This window comes from Homarus americanus, unplaced genomic scaffold (genome assembly GCF_018991925.1).
Source record: "Homarus americanus isolate GMGI-L3 unplaced genomic scaffold, GMGI_Hamer_2.0 scaffold4896, whole genome shotgun sequence".
Classification (NCBI taxonomy): Eukaryota; Metazoa; Arthropoda; class Malacostraca; order Decapoda; family Nephropidae; genus Homarus; species Homarus americanus.
In genome coordinates, this window is record NW_024749657.1 from 4,182,037 (window position 1) to 4,206,112 (window position 24,076).

The 24,076-nt window shown below is 40.9% G+C and overlaps 1 long non-coding RNA gene across 1 annotated transcript in view; it reads left to right on the forward strand.

Annotated features, from left to right (window-relative positions):
• LOC121853404 overlaps window positions 1-24,076 on the forward strand; it is a 33,420-nt gene that overhangs the window by 3,178 nt on the left and 6,166 nt on the right. The window lies entirely within an intron of this gene.

The window sequence follows — 24,076 nt, forward strand, 5'->3', positions numbered from 1 at the left end:
TACACATATATCACTTCGTAAAGGGACAACTTGTTAAACACCTCTTGATACAACTATTTATTACTTCACTCAATGACATGGACACATTAATATCACTATTATATCGGGGTACTAACACATCATGCTTTACGTTACTTGACACTGACTCTCGGACACACCTGAATGAATACACTTCCCACAGTAGGTAACTCACCCTAGGACGTTCTGACAAGACTCACGTGTACCCTGACGTAGGCCCAGTGAGTGCTGGCTGGGCTACCTCCTATGGGAAGGTCTGCTTAGCTGGCGACGCCGTGGTCCGGTCGGGAGGTCTCCCTCCCGACCTGGGGAGGGGACGTGCGTGACTCTGCTTAGTGAACCGAGTGACGACCCGAACGGGAGAGAGATGACAGCAACCAGAATGATAATGATAATGGAATAGGAATGCCCGTGGACGGGACTGTAGGGCCTTTATATGGGGTCGGCCCAGCCGGCTTCTGACCTCTACCAATTAACACTAAACTGGTTTGATCTGGATAATTGTGTGCAGGTGTGGTCCTGGCCAGGTGTCTTGGCTAGGTGCGGTTGTAGGTCACCGGCTCACGTCATTAGCGGGCCAGGTCAAGTCCCTAGGGTCGACCTGAGGTGTGTCAACCTGGAATGCGGTGGTACCACGAGGTCTGTGGTGTACTTGCTGTTATATGTGACATAATTCTGGGCTGTAAGGTTTGGTCTGACAATCACTCATTACACCTCCCGCCAAGACCAAAGCTTCATCACAGATACTGATGCCACATATAGACAGCAACATCACGTGTGGTATCAAAGATAATCCCTGGGGCGCTAACATAGTCTCACATTCACAAACAACAATCTCATAGGTGTATGTTTTTCTACTGGCGCTAGTTTGATCTGACAAAGCTCACTATACCTCCCGCCAAGATCAAAGCTTCTATGCCAGGAGAAAAAGGAAACATAGCAAGTGAACATAGAATGAAAAAATCCTTCATATGTAGCATAGTGTCCGAGGCAACCTTGCAAATCACATTCTACAAACAACAACAGGTGTTACATTTCCTTATCAGCCCATGTCAAAATAATAATTCATCTCAGTCAGTAATATAGCTACAACATCGTGTTTCATAGTCCAAGACATTGATCAAATGAACTCATAGAAAAAAGTGAGACTAAAAAAAAGACATTCTTTGTAGTAAACATCAACAAAAATCAGAGAAAATACTTCAAAATACACAAAAAATGTTCCTACTTCACATATTAGGGGATTGATATCTTTTTATTATACATCAACAACATCAGTACATTAGTTGGGTCCGGCATAGCTCACGTCTTCCATCCAGCTGGTATCTGAAAAATAGGGGATGGCGGCAGCTCAGCAGTTGTAGTCGGTTGGTCCTTCATCATCGACTTTCTTGTGATGTCAGGACAGCACATCTTCTGTCTTCTTTCTTCACATACCGCACCTTGTAGGTCGTTTCTCCACACCTTCTGACTTCTTCTCACTTCCTCCTGGTTTCCATACTCTTCCAGACGAGTTTTCTGTCCCATCTGCGTTCTTCCTCTATACATCTTCATTTTCATATTCCAGATGAATTTTTCTGCTCCATCTGAGTTTCTTTATACATCTTCGTTTTCCGTCATATTCCAGATGAATTTTTCTGCTTCATCTGCATTTCTTCTCTGCAACATCATCATTTTCAACATATTCCAGACGAATTTTTCTGCTCCATCTGTATTTCTTCTCTGCAACATCATCATTTTCAACATATTCCAGACGATTTTCTGTTCGTCTGCCGACGGCCCTTTCCGGCCGGGATGAAAGCCGGTCCACTGTTTGGGCTGTCGTCTCCTTAGATGACTGTAAGGCAGGTTCCGCGGACCAGGGCTCGCCCTCCGTACGTGAGTGTCGGCGAGACCAAAGACCGTCCTGTCTTACACCTTCCACAGTGGTGAATCCCTCCCTGGCTGGGCTCACCAGGGTTCGTTGTGTGGCGATCCATTCCACACTCCTTACTTCCTAAAGTAGAAAAATATAAAATCTTCTTAATCCTATACCAAGGGAGGACTTGAAAGAAGTGACGTGGTGTGTGGTGGGTTTCGTGCTGCCTTCATCAAGCTGCATTCATCACGCTGCTTTCATCATGCTGGTTCTTCTCTGCTCGTATGTACTGTGGTTGACGTCCGGCTGGCCATGGGTGGTACTGTGTGTGACATTTGACAGAGAAACAATCCTAAAGGGGTGATGGATTAGTTGGAAGTGCATTCGCCAAAAAAAAAGTTTACTTTATATGTTAGGTCAATGTTTGGCAACTATCATTTCCGTCCCGACAATGTTCTCATCAGGCTGGGTCGGGGAGTGAAGCTCTGCGCACTACACTGAATATCATTTATCACTGCGCGTCAAAGAGTACATCACAAATCATAATAGCATAAAAATACACTGAGTGAAGCTCTGCATTCATCGCAATATTACTTTATATTAACCATCATCATCAACACACAGCTTACGGGACAAAAGACGGGGATTAGTGTGGTCAAGCGGCGGGGCGGGTCAGAAGGACGTGAGGTCACCCGAGCGGGGTGGGGCGAGGCGGGGCGGCGCGGGGCGAGGCGAGGCTGGCCAGGCCCAGCCAGGCTGGTGCGTTGCGGGTGAGGTGGGGAGGAGCCGAGGCGTGGTTGATCGGGCCAAACCGAGGCTTCGCGGGGCGGGGAGGGGCACGGAACGGAGGGGCGGGGCAGGGCAGGGATGGGAGGAAGGGTAAGGAGGGTGAGGTAAGGATTAGGACAGGGAGGAGGATGTAGGTTAAAAGACATGTTAAGTTATAACAGTTAGTACAGACACCGCTTTCATCACTGAAACACAATGGCTACATTCAACACTGACCAACAATCAAACTGCACTTGGGCTACTGAGAATGCCACAGATAGCGGGTGACACTGAGAAATTACGTTAAGCACTGAACATATTTCTATCAAAAATTCGCACATACCACGACGAGAGACATTGACTTGAGCTGTAAAGATGACACACTAGGACACTTTTCACGCTACTACGCAGGAACTTCTTATTACGCACTTTTGAACTAACGAGCCAGGTGTTATGGCTAACGGGGGAGGGCGTGAGTTACGTTAAGTACGCTGACACCATTAACAAGGGACGAGGGGAGCGTGGGTTAACGTCATAGTTCGCTGCCACCAATGTAATGACACGGAATAAACAGAGAAGAGGAAGATATATATATATAGGAGAGAGTATAGAGTATAGGAATGTAAAGATAGGAAACTTGGTAGCGTGGCCTGGATGTTATTTGCACAGCGTCACTACGCTTATCTTATCTCGTATGTCAATACACATATATCACTTTACTACTGCTACTAATTTTCACTAATAATCAATAGGCATACAGTTCTGTATATTTCTACTGTCACTACAACTAATATTAATTTTACTCTAATATCAGTCTGTCTACAGATCGTCCTCCATAGCCCTCCAACACAGTCCTCCAAGAGTGTCCGCCAGGCCCCACACACTGATCACTAGGTCTACACACAGACCTATTAGGCCTCACAGTCAGCAAGGCGCCCCCCCCCCCACACACCCTCCACTGCCCAGTGTAGGAGCAGTGTCGAGTGGTTTATTGGATAAAGATACTAGCTAAGATATACTGTACAAGTAACTTAACTGATGAGGCTGAAGTAACATGCTGGTAGTTAAATCTTGCTCGAGGTTCTGTCACTTCTCCATTGGCCTTCACGTACATCACCTGTTACCTGCAACGTGTTTAAAGTTGTAATTTACGTACAATGAAAATTAAACTTGCAACTAGATCACATGTACTTAAACTGTCCCCAACTGTTTACATAAATCATTACCTCCACATTAGTTTACACTATACTGTACTGTACTGTACTACACTGCTTCATGCACTATACACAAGGTTTATTACAGCTGACTAGACCTTCCCTCCCTCATGCCCCCTTAAGTGTCAACACCCCGCACCCTCACAAAACGTTATATGACCCCACAACAAGCCACACCCAGCTACACCCTCACAAAACATTAAACGACACCACAGGAAGCAACATCCACCCACAACCCCTCACCAAACATTAAATGATACCATAGCAAGCTATGCACACCCACACCTTCACACAAAACGTTAAAATTGACCTGAAGGAACACCGTTGTGTATTGTGAGAAGCTTCACTCGTGGTCTGTTGTCCCCACATACTGCTCCACACTTCACTTGTGTCCTCATACTGCACCACACTGACCACATACTGCACCACACCAATAACAGAGGGTTTTGTACTGTAGTTGAATCTGCAGTCATTCCTTGATCTGAAAAAGAAAGATTCGGCAACACATTGTAATACGTAGATTGGCTTAGGTTAAATTGATCTTCAGTTGAAATAAACTGGGGGATGAATCTTCAGGCGAGCCAAACATTTTAACATTTTCCAGAGGTTAATTAGATGGTTACTGCCTTATTTATCAATACATTTTAACGGTGTCTTTATATACATCTTAACATTTATTTTAGGAACCCGGTATTTTTTGGTGCTTTTTGGTTGTTGACCAATGTGTTTTTCCGATGGTAAAATCCATGGTTGTCCACTTTTAAAAATTTAATATACACTGTACAGTACAAATATTCTGAAACCCCTCAACCTCGCCCTCCGCCGGCTCCCTTGCCTCGCCCGGCTCCCTACCTCAACTCGCTTCGCCTCGCTTCCTGTCTGGCTTCTTGCCTGCCTCGCCTAGCATGCCTCGCTTCGCCCGGCTAAAACCCGTAATAAATTCGGTTTCAACTCCCAGAAATCCTAGTTAAAGAGGAAGCAAAGAACTAGCCAGTGAAAAATATTGTATCGTAATTCCACAAAACAGAGTTATATTTTGATGATGAACGTTAGAAGAAATGCGTAGCTATTGAGTTATGACTACCCGGCTACGCCAAAAGTGGGCTGGGCTTCGAAGCAAGAGGGAAAATGTGAAATTAAACAAAATAATACAATAATTTCACCCAATCTCGTCATTGCACTCACTCACTGGTTAATTATAACGCAAATACTGATGTGCGGTTTACGCTTGTTACTCGCCACCGGTTTATAGTTTCGGCTCGGTTGTTATGGCTCATTTGGCGGTATATTTGCCTAAAAGTTTTAAAACGTTAATAAATTACTGGTTAGACGTTAGAGAAACACTTAAAATAATACTAACCCATATTAATGTATTTGTTTAAGCTGCAAAGTAGGTATCATAAGCCTTACGGCCCATTGAAACATGGGGATACGTCTCTAGAAGCCAAGTGAACTGCAACAACCGGCTGGTAAGTTTGTTACTTAAATCAGCATTTATTACGCCATAATTAAGTATATATAAACACTAACCAAAAGAATAACCATTTCTCTGGGCCATATTGACTGTAGACAGTCGTGAAAAAATTACACGTATATAATGGGGACTAGAGGTGCGGGGTGTGGGGCGTCTTACCTCCCTGTCAGCTGCAGCTAGTGAGTGTGAAGAATGGGCGGAAAACGAGTTCGACGAGACTTTATAAATGAAGGTTGAGAGTGACGTCACGAAGCTTCATTGAAGCATTTGAAGCTTCGAACATGATTATACGTTCAAATATCGTAAAAACGTCAAATTAATGGCCGAACTGCGTTACTCTATTTTATTTCTCTTTTTCTTCTTTTTTTTATTATGGAGAACTATTTTCGGATCACCTGAAGAATCATCGCCCCAGCTTATTTCACCTAACGATTAAACCACCCTAAAACTATTGTGGGAGGATGAGGTTAGGTTAGGATATGTTAGGTTAGATTTAGGTTAGGATAGAATAGGTTTAGGTTAAGTTAGGTTAGGGTGGTTTAATCGTTAGGTGAAATAAGCTGGGGTGATGATTCTTCAGGTGATCCATTACCTCTTTTAACAATATTGTTCTTGATCTTTCGTGACTTAAGTTAACTGTAGTGGAGAATTTAATATCAGTTGACTCAAGTAGACATTCAGTGACTCCTGCTGACCTGCGGATGTTTATGTTGTTCTTTTTCAGTGGCTTATCGTGAGTGTCTGTGTGTGTATTAATTTCCGGTCTTCATCCCCTGTGGTCATCCTGTTATCTTATCTTATGCTTTTCTTCTCTATTCATCTTCTTTATCTCATTCTGTGCATTCATTCACTCTAGTAGACTAGTGTGTGTGTGTGTGTGTAAGGCCAATACTCTCTCTATCTTTGCTCTCTTAATTTTCCTCTATCTCCTTCTATCCCCCTTTCTTTCTTGCCCTCTCTCTATCCGCTTAGTATCGTATCACACCGTGTTTAACTCACTGGTGGATGTTTAGTTTTAATTGTTTACTTGTGTGAGACTAAGGACGGTGGGGAGGATTGTTTTTCTTCAATAAAGCGCCATCTATCGTCGATCACCACAACTTGATCACAATTCACTTTACGTTTTCGTCTTATACTTAACGGGAATTTAATAGAGCTTAACATTAAGGGAAACACTAATATTAACATTATAACAGTAATTTTTCGAACAATATTTAGTAAGAATTTGATAGAGTTAAACCTCGATTTGTTACACTGACAATTGATGTGACCATTACAACTATGTCGGGAATGTAATCACGGATTTCCCCGACACTGACAAACAGGATGTACTCCGTTTACACAAATACATTTGCGTGAGCTCACCACTAATTGAATATTTTTAATGTTAACACAGTATTTTAAACAGTAATGCAGAACCTCCAAAAGTGTTTGCTGACCTGAATCCACACAGCTTTATTTACTTTACTTTATTCTCTTCGCCACTGATCAGCCTGTTAGCCACTTGGGCGCTTGGTCATGACTCACGGTTACTCACTGTTGGCAAATACTATAGGTATGTACTGGTTCCAGACTTTATCTGTACCTGCGCCAGTTCACAACTCTCACTCAAAACAAGTTTTCTGAAAGTGTGGCTTCTTCAATCACTGTAATATCTTAACCGATTGCACTAGCGTAGCTAGGGGGGGCGGGGGGGGGGGGCGGTCCGCCCCGGGCGGCACTTTTGGGGGGCGGCACTTTTGGGTCTGCTCATCACCCATATCTGCAGCTACAGGAGACGTTAATCCATCCCTTTGTATCGGCGGCAAGTTAATCCTCTTTACTGCTTTTGTTGCAAACTGTTTTCAGACAGAAGTAACTCACGTTCGGAATTTCACACAATGGAAGGAGTTGGAAATTAGGATTGCTCGTGGAGCAACAATTGATAAAAAAGAACAAGAAGTTGTTGAAAGCCAAGTGAAAAAGTGGAAGGAAATCCTTTCAAGATTGCTTGATATTATTAGATTCCTAGCTAAACAGAATTTGGCTTTACGAGGCCACCGAGAAGGAATGAATTATGAGAGAAACGAGACTGAAGCAACGGAAAATAGAGGAAATTTTTTAGAGCTAGTTGATTTGTTGGCGAAATATGATCCAGTGCTACGTGAACATCATCTAAGAATCCAGCTGGGAAACAAGTTTGCTACTTCCTATCTGTCTCCTACTATTCAGAACGAGTTTATAGAAATTTTGGGAGAAAACGTAAGAAGCAAAGTCATCAAGCAAGTAAAAGAAGCAAAGTACTTTTCCATGATATTCGACAGCACTCCTGATATTTCACATAAGGATCAAACGAGCCAAGTTTTACGCTATGTTATGATCGATGGAGATAAAGTGAAGGTTGTGGAATCATTTGTCGATTTCATTGAAACAAAAGGTAAAACCGCCGGGAATATTTCAATGATGATTTTGGAAAAATTAGAGAAAGACGGAATTGATATTCAAAATTGTAGAGGGCAAGCATATGATAATGCTGCGGTGATGGCTGGTGTTCATACTGGTGTTCAGAAATGTATCAAGGAAATTAATAAAAAAGCAGAATTTATCGCTTGTACAAATCACTCGCTGAATTTGGCGGGTGTTCATGCAGCTTCTGTTGCTGTGAATTCTGTTACCTTTTTTGGATGTGTGGAACGTTTGTTTGTATTTTTTTCTTCATCAACCCATCGCTGGGATGTTCTAACTTCAGTCACTGGTCAAAATGTCAAGCGCATAATAGAAACTCGGTGGAGTGCGAGGGGAGAAGCTGTAAGTGTTGTAAAGAAACATTTCTCAAAAATCTTAAGTGCCCTAGAAAAGTTAACTGGTGAAGAAGAAAATACAGCTACCAGGGCAGATGCTGGTGTTCTACTTGGTGCGTTGCAATCATTTTCCTTTTTGTGCTTTCTTGGCCTGTGGGGACCCGTCCTTCTAGAAATTAACGACACACAGACTTACCTCCAAACCAAGGGCTTGAACATACAACAATGTGATATAAAACTCAGGGCATTAGAAACATTTCTAGTTGAAAACAGGGACAAGCAAGTGAGTAATGGAGTTAACTATGCCAAAGAAATTTGCAATGATCTGGGGATAGTCATGGAGCGTCAGCGTCGACCCAAAAAGAAGAAACAAATGTTTGGTGAAGGATCACGAGATGCTGAATTGCCATACGACATTGAATTGAGGAGAGAAATGTTTTCTTCGCTGGACAGAGTGATCCAAGAAACAACTTTGAGATTTCAACAGCTTCATGAACTTGCTGAGAAATATGCCTTCCTTACCCTATTGAATCTTTTGGATGATAAATATGAGTGTCAAATAGATCACGATCACGACGACATTGATAAAGAGGAGTTCCTCGTTGAGAGAAAAAGACTTCAGCATTTTGGTGCTGTTGCTGCTATAACTATTAAAGACAGAATACAGACGTGGAAAGAAGGCCCCCTTGAACTTTTGCAGTTTATTCAAAAGTATAACCTTGGGAACTCGGTTCCAAATATAGTAATAATGCTGAGGATTTTCCTCACAATTGCTGTTAGTGTTGCTACCTGTGAGAGGAGTTTTTCGAAACTAAAACTGATCAAGAATTACTTAAGATCTACTATGAGCACCTTGCGGTTGAGAAATCTTGCCATACTGTCTATAGAGCGACAATTGACAGATGAAATAGTTTTTGACAATGTCATTGAAGAATTTGCCAACAAAAAAACAAGAAAAGTTACTTTGTAGAAAGTTGTAGTTTTCATTTCAAAAATAAAGATGGTCCTAATTTTTTACACTTTTTTACTTTTTTCCCTATCCTATATGTCGTTTTGCTTTTTGTTTAACTGTTACTTATAAAGTTTAAGTATGTTTGGTGTGTATTTAAAGCATACTATATTTGAGTATGTGAAAGTACAGTAATATTATAATGGTACACAAACTATTTGATATATATATATATATATATATATATATATATATATATATATATATATATATATATATATATATATATATATATATATATAAAAGAGTGAGTCACTGTGCAATATGTATTTTTTGTGGGGGCACGGGGGGTGGCGGCAAACTCAAGGGCCGCCCCGGGCGGCACACACTCTAGCTACGCCACTGACCGATTGTGAAGTTATATAACATTTATTGTCTAAACGAGACACCCGCGTTTTGTGTTTCGGATAAGGTAAATTCTGCAGAAAACCAGACGGACGAACAGACACTAGCATAATATAATGAAAGTACCATCATGTCTGAGGGTTGGCACCCACGACCCTTTACTCTAAATGTTTTTGGGCTGTGTTTATCAATCTTCTAGATGCTGTATCTCTCCGGGGACGACAACTGTTAAAATGATTCATCCACCCCAGTCTCTGTCTTCCCCTGCTCCCCCCCCTACCCTCAATTTTACCCATTAATCTAAAATAAACAAAGTGCAACAATAAATACTTAATATATATCTACCCTACGAAACATTTGCTAGGTCATCATCGCCACCCAACACAGATACTTCAGATAAAAACAAATTTCACTTACGAACCTTTGAGAATTCGGATCATATGAAGATCCTCCCCCCCAAACCTACTTAGGGGGGAGGATCTTCATATGATCTAGCCTGGGGGGGAGGATCTTCAGTTGGATACTTTGGGGGGGAAGATCTTCATATGATCTTGTGGGGTATGAAATTGTTTGGTGTTCACACTCAGGATGGGATGGAGAAAGGAAACTCACAATGTGCTCTCTATATACATGTTGTATTGGATGTACAATGCAGCTTGGTGCTGGGAAGGCAGTATGGTTACAAGCGTGATGTAGAGAGAGCTGGTTGGTGAGGACGCTCAGAGAAGGACAGCTTGTGGGTCGCCATGCTCGCCAGCGGGAGAGAGGACCGCCAGGCAGGCGGAGGAGCGAGGACCGCCAGGCAGGCGGAGGTGTTGCTGGCTGGTTGGTGTAGGTAGAAAGAGAGACAGATCACCACGAGGTCAGGTCTTAAATAGCGGGGGTAGGCGTGGCTTAGCAGTTGACCCCCGCTCCGTGGTGTATGGCGGCGCTGGTTGACCTAGACCACGAGGCATACACTGGGGAATTGGTGAGGTTGGCTAGGCAGCGACAAACAGCGTTTGTAGGGGAGAATTCCACTACAATACTCCCCCTTCCCTCCAGGCTGTGTAGGAGAGTTGTTGTCTGCAGAGTTGCATAGCACATGTGAGGCAGAACGGGCGGTGCGTGCCTCATGTGAGACAACGGCGATGGCGTGGATGAGCCGGTCGCTGGGGACAACTGTCTAGATACACAATATCTGTGGGAGTAGAGAGGGAGAATAAGGGTGTGTGGAGGCGATGAATTTTGTGCTTCCCTCACGGCAGGTACGGAGTCGCCAGATGCGCCTGCTGGGGTGTGGGGGCCTGGGTCAGGAGCAGGGGCTGTGTCAGCAGCAGCGGATGAGGGCTCGTGACAGCAGCTGGGTCCACAACAGCAGCAGGGTGCAGGACATTAGCAGGGAGTACCTGAGGGAGAAAAGAGGGGTGTGTGGGTCCGCACTCAGGAACAGAGGCCGCATCAGGGGCGGCAGGGGTTACTGCTGGGCCGGGGTCGGCGTCTGAGGCAGGACGGGTGTGCTGGGGTCGGTAGGACGTGGTGCTTGGGGCAGGAAGAGGAGCTGGTGTCTGCTTAGAGTAGCAGAGCTGCTCTAGGGTGTCTAACCTGCGGTGAAGAAACAACAGTTGTAGAGCCGATGAGAGCTGCTTCTGTGTGGATAAGCCAGTCTTCCATGTTGCTTGAAGACTGGGAGCGTGATCAGTTTCTCCTCCATCCTGTGAGTGCAAATCTCCGGGAGTCACCATTTGTGGGGTTCAAGATTGTTTGGTTCACACTCAGGATGGAATGGAGAAAGGAAACTCACAATGTGCTCTCTATATACATGTTGTATTGGATGTACAATGCAGCTTGGTGCTGGGAAGGCAGCATGGTTACAAGCGTGATGTAGAGAGAGCTGGTTGGTGAGGACGCTCAGAGAAGGACAGCTTGTGGGTCGCCATGCTCGCCAGCGGGAGAGAGGACCGCAAGGCAGGCGGAGGAGGAGCGAGGACCGCCAGGCAGGCGGAGGTGTTGCTGGCTGGTTGGTGTAGGTAGAAGGAGAGACAGATCACCACGAGGTCAGGTCTTAAATAGCGGGGGTAGGCGTGGCTTAGCAGTTGACCCCCGCTCCGTGGTGTATGGCGGCGCTGGTTGACCTAGACCATGAGGCATACACTGGGGAATTGGTGAGGTCAGCTAGGCAGCGACAAACAGCGTTTGTAGGGGAGAATTCCACTACAATCTAGCCTGGGGGGAGGATCTTCAGTTGGATACTTTGGGGGGGAAGATCTTCATATGATCCTCCCAGTTTTTATGATACAAATTTCCCGTTTTCTATGATAATCTACTTCGCAAAATTAGGTAATATTTCCCCCAAAATTCGAAAATCTACTTCCTCGAAAAGTCGATAATCTACTTCCCGAAAAGTAGAAAATCTATCTACTTTTCGGGAAAGTAGATAACCAACTTTCTCGGAAAGTAGATATTTCCCGTTTTTTATGTTACAAATTTCCCGTTTTCTATGATAATCTACTTCGCAAAATTAGGTAATATTTCCCCCAAAATTCGAAAATCTACTTCCCCGAAAAGTCGATAATCTACTTTCCCGAAAAGTAGAAAATCTATCTACTTTTCGGGAAAGTAGATACCCAACTTTCCCGGAAATTAGATATTTCCCATTTTTTATGATACAAATTTCCCGTTTTCTATGATAATCTACTTCGCAAAATTAGGTAGCCTAATACTTCCCCCAAAATTCGAAAATCTACTTCCCCGAAAAGTCGATAATCTACTTTCCCGGAAAGTAGATATTTCCCATTTTTTATGATACAAATTTCCCGTTTTCTATGATAATCTACTTCGCAAAATTAGGTAATATTTCCTCCCAAATTCGAAAATCTACTTCCCCGAAAAGTCGATAATCTACTTTCCCGAAAAGTAGAAAATCTATCTACTTTTCGGGAAAGTAGATAACCAACTTTCCCGGAAAGTAGATATTTCCCATTTTTTATGATACAAATTTCCCGTTTTCTATGATAATCTACTTCGCAAAATTAGGTAATATTTCCTCCCAAATTCGAAAATCTACTTCCCCGAAAAGTCGATAATCTACTTTCCCGAAAAGTAGAAAATCTATCTACTTTTCGGGAAAGTAGATAACCAACTTTTCCGGAAAGTAGATATTTCCCATTTTTTATGATACAAATTTCCCGTTTTCTATGATAATCTACTTCGCAAAATTAGGTAATATTTCCTCCCAAATTCGAAAATCTGCTTCCCCGAAAAGTCGATAATCTACTTTCCCGAAAAGTAGAAAATCTATCTACTTTTCGGGAAAGTAGATAACCAACTTTCCCGGAAAGTAGATATTTCCATACAGACAAGCCAACTAAACCTCTTTAATCTTGACACAGTAGTTAGCTGAGCATATTTTACCAGGACACAGAAAAGTTAACTGAGCATATTTTACACTGACACAGAAAAGTTAACTGAGCATATTTTACACTGACACAGAAAAGTTAGCAGGACATTTTGTTTACCTTGACACAGTAAACTGAACATATTTTACATTGATACAGAAAAATTAACAGAGTATATTTTACCTTGACACAGAAGTCAATTGAGCGTCTTTTACCTTGGCACAGAAAAGTCAACTGGACATCTTTTACCTTGACACTGAAGAGTCAACTGAACATCTTTTTACCTTGACAGAAAAATTTACTGAACATCTTACCTTGACACAGAAAACTCAACTGGACATATTTTACCTTGACATGGAAATTAGTCAATTGAACATCTTACACTTGCATAGGATATCTTGAGATTCCAAAACAGCATTGAGTTACGCATAATATTAACTACATACATGTTCAGTTTTATAAAGTACGTATTGTACTGTACAGGTTTAGTGTGTCAAAGCTGTGTTGGTTCTTGCTGTGGTAGATAGCTTTTAAGCTGTGGTGGATTGACTCAAGTTTGGTGTGGTTAAGTTTAACTCCTCTACAGTAAGTTGTGGTGGATTGACTCAAGCTTGACATGGCTAATCAACTCCCCCTGTACTGTACTGGGATGACACGAGTGAGGGTTAACTACCCGTAAATACTGGTAACAAATTAATTTGACGTAAACTGAGTCCTGCATAGCTGCATCCCACCTGCGATGCCTTCCTTAGCAACCAAGCGAGCGGCGACACCAGATGGTACGGTAACCTAGCAACGGAACTAGAGACCGGCGACTTTCTCGGGTTTTCCCAACATGACTCATAGAGGACTCGCGGCTGCTGGGTATATAAGCTCTGTCTCTCCATTGAGATTCATTCTGGTCTCTCTTCTTGAACAAACAACACCTCCTCCAGCAAGCTCCACGCTGTCAGCATTCATTCAACCAGGAGGCCAGCAACAGGCAACATCTTCTCTAACGAAGCTCCTGCACATCTACCTCCTTCAACACGCTACTCACCGAACGTCTCTACTGAGCAGCTCCTCACCACACGGCACCTCCAGCACCAGACTGTCTATCATATAACTTATATAATACTTTACTTACCTTACTTTTATCCTCTTCACCACTGATCGGCTCATTAGCCACTTGGGTGATCGGTCATTTCTCTGTTGCGCACTGTTGGCAAGTACTGGGCATGCACTGGCACCTGAATGTATCTGAACCTGCTCCAGTGTTGGTCAAGTCTGGTCTTGAAAGAGCTCCCGTCACAACACTTTCTGGCAGATTGTTCCAAGAGTTCACTACTCTCACTTCGAAAAAATTTACCCTCACAGTTTTCTGGACCTGCGGCTTCTTCAGTCTTGAGCTGTGACCCCTTGTGGGGCGAGCGTCTGCCAGCTCCAGGTAAGGACACTCGACTGAGTAGTGCTCCAAGAGATGCTTATACACCTCAATTAGGTCGTCCCTTGCCCGTCTGTAGTATAAGATAGGCAAGTTCAGGTGCTCCAATCTCTCAAGGTAGTTCAGGTGCCGAAGTGCAGGCACCAGTCTGGTGGTCCCCTTTGAACATTTTCAACCAACTGGCAGTCCCTAGCATATCTCGGGGACCAGACAGTACTCCAGATGGGGAAGCACTTCACTCTTGAAGATCGTTACGAGGGACGGACTATCTAGATATCTGAACGACCTTCTTATGAGACCTAATAATCTATTTGCCTGATTTACCTTGTTCTCGCAATGACCAGAAAACTTTAGCTCATTGTCAACACACACACCTAGGTCCTTCTCACATTCAGTCTCAAATAGTGCAGTTTATTCATCCCGTTGGGACATATGATACGCCTCCTTACCATTGGTACGCCACAGGTGCAACCTCTTACACTTCGTGACATTGAATCTCAGCAGCCATTTCTTCGACCATTCTTGGAGCCCACAGAGGTCCTTCTGCAGCTCTTCACAGTCCGCTTGGTTCTTGATTTCCCGAAATAACTTGGCATCATCCGCAAACATTTGTATGGAGGAGTGTACAACGTCAGGCATGTCATTTATGAAACAAACAAACAACAGCAGGCCCAATACACTGCCCTGTGGTACTTCGCTTGTGACAGGTACAGATGATGATTTCATGCCTTTAATCACCATACACTGCTTGCGGTCATGAAGAAAGTCTTCTATCCAAGCTAGGATATTTCCCCGAATTCAGTACATTTCCAGTTTGATTTTCAGCCTGTCGAAAGCCTTGGCAAAATCAGCCAACATATCAACAGAAAGTTATGCAAATAGACACACACAGATGGATAGATATTATGCTTTTAAGAAAAATATAAAAGAATTGTAGTTTGAATAAAAATCTTTATTAGTGATAACATTCATGTAAATATAAAAATAGCAACTGCTACCAGGCTTTATAATTTTTAATAATGTCTAGACACACGTAGACAAAACTGCACAATTCTCATTGTACTTGTCACTGTGACCCCACAAATAAGTTATGTACTGTACAGTATAGGAACAAGATAATGACATATTACTGTACTTTACCTTGTTTACCTAATGGCCACCCAAACTAGAGGTGGCCATGCTGAGAGAAGGCCAATGGCCTGTGTAGGATCCCTCCATTGTTCTTGGTAGTCTTCTCAAAGGCTCTTTTGAAATCCAGTACAGTATTGTTCTTTATTCCAATGCTAGAGATGGGAGACTCGTCATATGAAGATTAGGCACCCCAGATAACAGTATTTCACCTGATGATTAAACACGCAAATACTAACTTAACTGAACATACCTTATACAGTACTGTAATAGTTGTCACCTGTCTTCGAGACTGAATGGCATGATTTTGTTCATTGTTTAGAAGCTGTCACCAACACAACGAGCTGTACAACTTGGTGTCAAGGAGTAATCCAAGAAAACCAGACAACTCACCAACTGCACTGGATAAACCATGATCCTCAGAATACAATTCACAAATCAATTAACATCCAGGTTCCCAATTATTGCCAGGCAGACAGAGGCAAATGACAAAAAAAAAAAACCTAGTTTCACCCTGCCCGGGATCAAAACTAGAACCACTCACTTGTGTGGAGAACTTGCTGACCATTACACCACAGGTCACCACTACCTTACCCAACCTAACCTAATGGAGGCGAGGCAAACCTAAGCTAAGCTAAGCTAACCTAACCTAAATAAACCTATTCTACCCAGGTGAAATAAGCTGGGGACTAATCTTCAGGTGCTCCACAATAACTGGTCCTTAAGATGAGAGGGGTTGCAGGTTGTGTGTTCAAGATAAAGCCAACACAACTGATGGTGACTAATGAAGCTCATAACCTGGTAGTGAGGCATAAATGTACAATAATTCAGTAATGTGTTGAAATATAATGGTAACAGGATACAGTATTTAGTTATTTATTTAATTATTTATTTATATATATATATATATATATATATATATATATATATATATATATATATATATATATATATATATATATATATATATATATATATATATATATATATATATATATACATACATATACATATACACACCTAGACCCCGACTTACGACGGGGTTAGGGACCCAAATCCAGGTCGTAAGTCCGACATAGATAAAAAAAAAAATTAATAGAAAATCTACAATGAAATACAGTACAGTAAAAGTAATGAATAATGATGAATGGATACAGTACAGTGAAAGTAATAAATAATAAGGAATGGATACAGTGTGACTGAGCACTTAACCTTTAATGTAGTCAGCTGAATGCACATGGGGCCCCCATAATTTTCTAATTATACATGGAGACTACATTAACTGGAAACGTTTCAGTATAGAAAATGCGTGTGTCATTTAAAAAAAATTTATTTTTTTATTTATTTTTTTATTTATTTATTTTTTTTTTATCTATATCTGAGACGGTCGTAAGTCCACGTAGTCGTAAGTCGGGGTCTAGGTGTATATATATATATATATATATATATATATATATATATATATATATATATATATATATATATATATATATATATATATATATATATATATATATATATATATATATATATTGGTACTTTGGACAAGCAGAGAACGTCATAACCGAACATTACCTCAGAACACTCCTGCTGTAGTATTTGTTTGGTGACTGGTGTAGCAGTAAGCACAGGCAAGAGGTTCAGGTTTGATTATTCACAAAAAGGATGGTACTTTTGTTACACTTCTATACCTCAACTGTCTCTTGTTTATTCAGCACGTTGGAGTCAAGTTTTAATACAAGCGAGTGGAGGACAACAGTATATCCTGAACTATAGAACTGTTGGTACAAGACTAAGTAAAATATAGCAACAAAATATCACTTCTTCAACATTTATAACTTAATGAGTCCAGGAGTGAAGTACAAGGTCTCCATAAATCATCTGACCCATTTCAAAACTAAAGTAAAAATATTATAGACGGAACACAATGGGTTTATTTACTTCAACGAACAACTCTTAAGTGGTTTTCTCATCTTAGTAACTTCCATATGTACATAGTGTATTTGAAAACGAAGCTGCTGACATTGACATTTTTTAAGGCTCATGATATTCTGCCAACCTCTGTGAAGTGCTACAGGTGTTCATCCGCAAAATACAGAACAAATGTGGAAGGATATCAAGAGTTGGGTGCTTTGTGCTGGCAATAAGAAGGAACATTACCAGCAATATTTTGCTCTGTACATGTTCCAAGCCAAATACAACGCTCACAAGACTATACTCCGCCACGTCCTCCTACAGTAGCATCACTTTATCCTCTAGCACCTGTTAATTAAGATTGACAAATGGAAAGTGAACTATAGAATCTGCAGATCCATCGTACAAAGTGCAGTAAGTTGCTCTCCAAAATAATTGCTCCAGCATTGTTTGAGGAATTAAAAGGAGATGCAAAGGGCAAGAAGTACTCCGTGCTTGTTGACGAAGCCACAGATGTGGTCACAGACAAGCATAATTGTGTTATTATGAGGTATTATAGTGATTCAAGATTGAAAATTGTCACGGAATTTGGTGGCCTTGTGCCCATTGTTGGGGCTACGGGTCATGAAATGTTCTTGACACTGAGCAACACCCTGGGAAAGATGGGATTAAAGTGGTCTGTGTTGGGTTTGGCAGTGATGGTGCATCTTCGATGATTGGTGAACATAATTCAGCGTAGTCGAGAGTGAGAGAACAGTCACCACTGCCAGCTCAACAGATGTGTCTGCCACTCACTTGCACTCTGCATTGAAAAGGCTTTTGGCAAGCTGCCATCTAAACTTGGATACCTCTTGCATGAAGTTCCTAAGTGGTTCAGTAAGAGCGTCATCCGTAGAGAGGCATTTAAGGAACTATTTAGGGTAATGGATGCAAATGGAAGAACGAAAGGGCACTCCTCTTCCCTTTCAGAAACTCTCATGTACACGATGGCTAGTTCGAGGAAAAGTCATCTACAATATCCTCTTAAACTGGGAGGAACTGAAAGCCTACTTTGCTGTTGTAGTTCCAAGGGCATATCCTTCCTGTCGCTACAAAGCAAGAGAATTTCTGGGTATGCTGGAGGATCCAGTCAATTTGTTGTACTTTCACTTTATCACCAATCATTACAGAATTCGAAAGTTAATTCTCTTTTTCAAACAACAGATGCTGATCCTGAAGAACTGGTAAGTGAGTTGGTCCTACACCACAAGAGTTTGCAAGATAGAATCCTTGACAGGAATGGAAAACCACTACCACTAAACATGGTCGACTATGGTGACAAATTCATGCACGAGTTGCACACCTTCGTAAACCAACAGAATCACTGCTGAAGCAATATGCAAGGTAGATGAAGTAAAAAAGCGATGTGCTGGTCATTAAATCTAGGCCTTAAAACAAGTGGAAAGCAGGCTTCCAGCATCGACAGGGATCTTCAAAAACTTGAGTGCGTTTGCTCCATGCAAGGTATTGAGCCAGACTGAATGAGTGCCATTCAAAGACCTTCCGCTGCCTCACCTTCGAAGTGAAAAAGAAGATACCATTGAGCAGCACTACAGAAAAATACATCATTTGTCTTGGGAGGAGGAGTCAGTTTTTTATGGCAAAATTCCCACAGATGCTATCTCTTTCTGGTCTGGGGTGTTGCAATACAAGAATTCAACAAGTAAGCGGCCCTTTGAAGAATTAGGAACCTATGCTATGGCTTGCCTCACAACACCAACGAGCAATGCTGTTGTTGAAAGATTATTTTCCAAGGTAACCAACGTCAAAACCAAATCTCAAAATCGGCTCAGTTCTGAAATTTTGGACACAATTATTAGAGTTTGCTCACACCTCCAGTTCCAAGGAAAATGTTGAAGAGATTTCAAAATAACACCACATGATGGAGCTATTCAACTCTGCAAACATGTACGATAAGGAAGAACCAGGGAACGATGACGGACTAGACGTTTTTGCTTACGCCAACTAGTGTTATCAAGTTCCTCCACCATTATCATGTGCCACCACCATTTCAGATTAAGGTACATCTTCACTGCACTGTAAATTATAGATATTATGTTTATGTAATTACTTGGATTCTCAATTCTAAGTGAAAATTTGTTTTATTTTGACATTTTAAGTGGATATTGTAGAGGATACTTTTATTTTGTGTGGATTGCAAAAATAGCCTCATGCTTCCCATCCAAAAAGATTTAGCCGAATTTGGGTCAAAAATTAAAAACGGTTTGGCCGATTTGACCATGAGATGGTGCGAGTGTTGGTCGTAAAGTTTGTCGTACATCTGGCAACCCTGCCCCCAACCCCCAGCGATGTTCCCGGAGTCAGCGAAACTTGTCATATAAAACTTCTTGGCATTCTGGTTACAAGGAGCTGCAGCTCTCGCTCATTATGGCAACAAGCTGTCAGAACGCTTTCCTGGGTAGTGAGGATGTGACAGCGCAGGTACAATGCCAGCACACACACCTGTCCTACCCGAGTTCACAAAGTCCACATACACAGGCTGAAGAACAGGGGGTCATACAGTCCTACCACGACACTTTCCAGAGACTGTCAGTGCTATGAGTCTGTGTATGCAAATCCCCAAGAGTGTTGCTATGTCGAGCGACTACGTTAACACAATCCCGCAAAGAAAAAGTGATCACTGGTGAAGGCCTGTTTGCTACAAGAACACTCCAGGCCGGCCTAGTAAATCTAAACGGTTAATTCTCCAGGTTAACAAACTCCCTCTTATAAAATTACGGTAATGTGGTGTGAATGTGAATGACTGAACTACCCATGCAAATTATGGAATCGTGTCAAATAAATGTAAATACAATTATCTGCCCGTATCTTTGATCCCCATCTTATGATTACTAAAGGTAATGAATGATTGGTTAAGACAAGGTATAATCAATAACTTAGATGGATGTTGGAATTAATGGAATTAATTAAATCACCATTTATCAAGTGTACAACTTATTGCATGCCGGAAGAGGAGTGAAATTTTACGTAGTGATACACCATAATCTCCTGGATGAGTAGTAACCAGTGTGAAGGTATCTGAACTCTACGGTAAGAAAACCACATCCCTACATTTATATTGTCAGATAATTTATGAACACACTGTATATCATTCCTTTGTTTATCTTTCAGTATACAGTACTGTATTGCACAACTTCTACCGAGATTCGTCAAGATTTATCAGTTCTGGGAGGACATGTGAACAAGGGGGTGACTCACACCCTCTATGCACGAGCCTGAAAGACAATTGCCAAAAACTGGTAATGAGATTCAACAGTAAACAAGAGATGGGGACTTACATATCTACTTAAATCTACTGGACAAATTCCATTACATTCTTCATATAAGAGATGATGTTAAGATACAGTACAATAAACACCTCTTAAGCTACAAATACTGAAACAAAATAAGATTCACTGTTAAGTCTTGTTATACTGTATACTAAGAGGCAGAAGTGTTCCGAGACTTCACTCATCAAAAGCGTCAGTACAGTAAGATCCAAATGTTACCGACTTATAATAATGCCTTAAAAGTACTGTAAGGAGCAACCAAAACTGAGAAATTTGTTTAATCAAATATAAAAAATGACATAAATAGTCTTCTCAACCCTTAATGGTAAATACAGTCCACCAAAAAAAGTTATAACGCACGCACGCGCACAGGATACAATTCTCACCAGTTATGATCTTTCTCTCTCTAAGGCTGTAACACATTTTTAACATCAAGCCCCACTAATGCCAAGAGTGATAAATAGATACAACGACTCACTCCACCAGAGACCAAACATTACAACGATGAAAAATTTCAAATTCTCACAAAAATCTAATAATTATCTAAGCCATTCATCAATTCTTCATCACATTTCAGTGATAATAATGAGCTTGTTCATGAAGGAAGTTACTGTAGGAATAATTTCTTCTTGCCCTTCACAGACAATATAATTTTTTCCTCTACACCATATCTCATCCTGTTCTCCTCCTCCTTCCCTTGTAGACTGGAGGTCACATCACAGACTCCCATCTATCTGCTTGCTCTACAATTCTTCCCTACACAAATAATCTTGCCCAAATACACATCTTTCTTTACACTCGTCCCACATTAACATTTTCAACATGTTGTCGTCATCCTCACAGTTCAATTAATCTATCTCGACCCAATACAATCCCTGAATGTCAATTTTGCCACAGCAGGTTAAATCAAGTCACCATATTAACTTCTTCAAATGCATTATTATTATTACTATTATTATTATTTTATATTATTATTATTATTATTATTATTATTATTATTATTATTATTATTATTATTATTATTATTATTATACTGTACCCTGTTTTAATTTCATTTATTACTGGCCATCATCATCATCATTACCACTACCATCATCACCATCATTTTACTGACCATCACCACCACCACCATCAATCATCACTATCATATCATTGACCATCACCAACACAATCATATCATCACCATATTAATGATCATCACCACCATCACCACTCATCTGCATACGGAAGGTTTTATTTCTTTCTCTACATCAGTCAGTGCTTGAAAAAACAATTACAAAAGCAGGAACCAATATCAGAAGTGTCGACGTTGTTGGATGAAATGTATCCTGCTGTGTTGGGTAATAACCACCTAAGTCCTTGGCCTATAAATCCACCAGCTTTTTAACATTTTGTGACCTCGAGCTTAAGCTGTTACCTAAATTCTCCAAAATTGAATCCATTGTTTCTTAATTAACTAAAAAGATGATCACCTCTCCCTCTCTCTCCCTCGCTCTCTCTCACACACACACACACCACACACATCCACCCACATTCTTCTCCACACATACACACAGACCATATCCAAACATACACCATAGCACACAGACCATATCCACACCCACATAAACCACATACACACACACTAACAACATCCACACAGACCATATCCACACACACACACAAATACACAGCACACCCACACCTGACCTGAACCTAACACCTTATGAGAGGGTTTAGTGCAGAGATAAACACCTTTATACAGTATTCAAACTAACAATAACATAACACAAAGACAGTAAAAAAAAAAAAAAAAACTCAAGAATAAAAATGAAAAAGTTTCAATCACTGACATAATATCTGGACTTAAAAACTTACAAATAAAATCTATTATCTAAACCAATATAAAATTTTACCAACTTAAAACTCTAACAGTGAACACATATCGAATACATAAGACAATATATATATTACATTCTATCATAATGAGATTAATCTATATATAAATCTGAATACATAAAGAATAAGGCAATCTGTATATAAGAGGTCACTGCATCCATCGTGTCCAGTAAACATTAATTTTGATCACGTGAACATTAGCCTCCCAGCTTGTCACCAGATGATTAAACACCCTAATGCTACCATAAGAGGTTAGGTTAGCATTAGGCTAGTTAATATTGAGGTGAAATAAGCTCGAGGCTGATCTTCACGTGATTCATTAACTCTTTATATCATTCTCAAGATGTATATGAGGTTAGGTTAGGTTAGTTTACGGGTATATATTTTATATGTATATATTAATCTATCAAAACTATTAATCTAATCTACTTGTATTTTATCTTGCTCTCTATATATCTATCACATCTACCTATCCATCTTTGAAGTTATTTTCCTCTCCATCTCCTCTTGTACAGTCAACTACTAAAGTCTGTCTGCCTCTTCCCCTGAACAACGAACCCTGGGATTCAGAGTCATGAATCCAAAGCATTTATGGACAGAATTATGTGTCACTCTACTGCTTCGGGTTCATGAGTCTGAATCAAGGGGTTCGTGGTTCAGGGGTGGGGGGAAGCTAATGGACTTTAATAGTTGACTGTACAATCAGCAACAAAAGCTTCACACTTTGACATTTGACCATAACTCTCAATACAACATCTCACACAATATTAAAGAAATGTGCGAGCCTAAAAATCTGAAGTAAATTGATCAGAGCATTACTAAGATACCAGCCAAAATCTGAAGTAAATTGATCAGAACATTACTAAGATACCAGCCAAAATCTGAAGTAAATTGATCAGAGCATTACTAAGATACCAGCCAAAATCTGAAGTAAATTGATCAGAACATTACTAAGATACCAGCCAAAATCTGAAGTAAATTGATCAGAGCATTACTAAGATACCAGCCAAAATCTGAAATAAATTGATCAGAGAATTACTAAGATACCAGCCAAAATCTAAAGTAAATTGATCAGAGCATTACGAAAATACCAGCCAAAATCTGAAGTAAATTGATCAGAGAATTACTAAGATACCAGCCAAAATCTGAAGTAAGTTTATCAGAGTATATTACTAAGATACCAGCCAAAATCTGAAGTAAATTGATCAGAGCATTACTAAGATACCAGCCAAAATCTGAAGTAAATTGATCAGAGAATTACTAAGATACCAGCCAAAATCTGAAGTAAATCAATCTGAACATTATTAAGGTAACTGCTAAAATTTTAAGTGAATCGATCAGAGGATTACTAAGATCCGAGATAACAGGCAAAATACCAAGTACTGTATATCTGTACAGTAATTCGGTCCGCGAATTACTGAGATAACAGCCAGGAACGTTGCTCCACCAGACTCGAGGGTTAAAGGCTAAATGAAGACACTTTAAAAAGTATAGATTTTGGCAGCCAGAAAAGTCAAGTAGCAACCTTGAGCTGCTGACAGGAACACATGAAAAGGTTAAT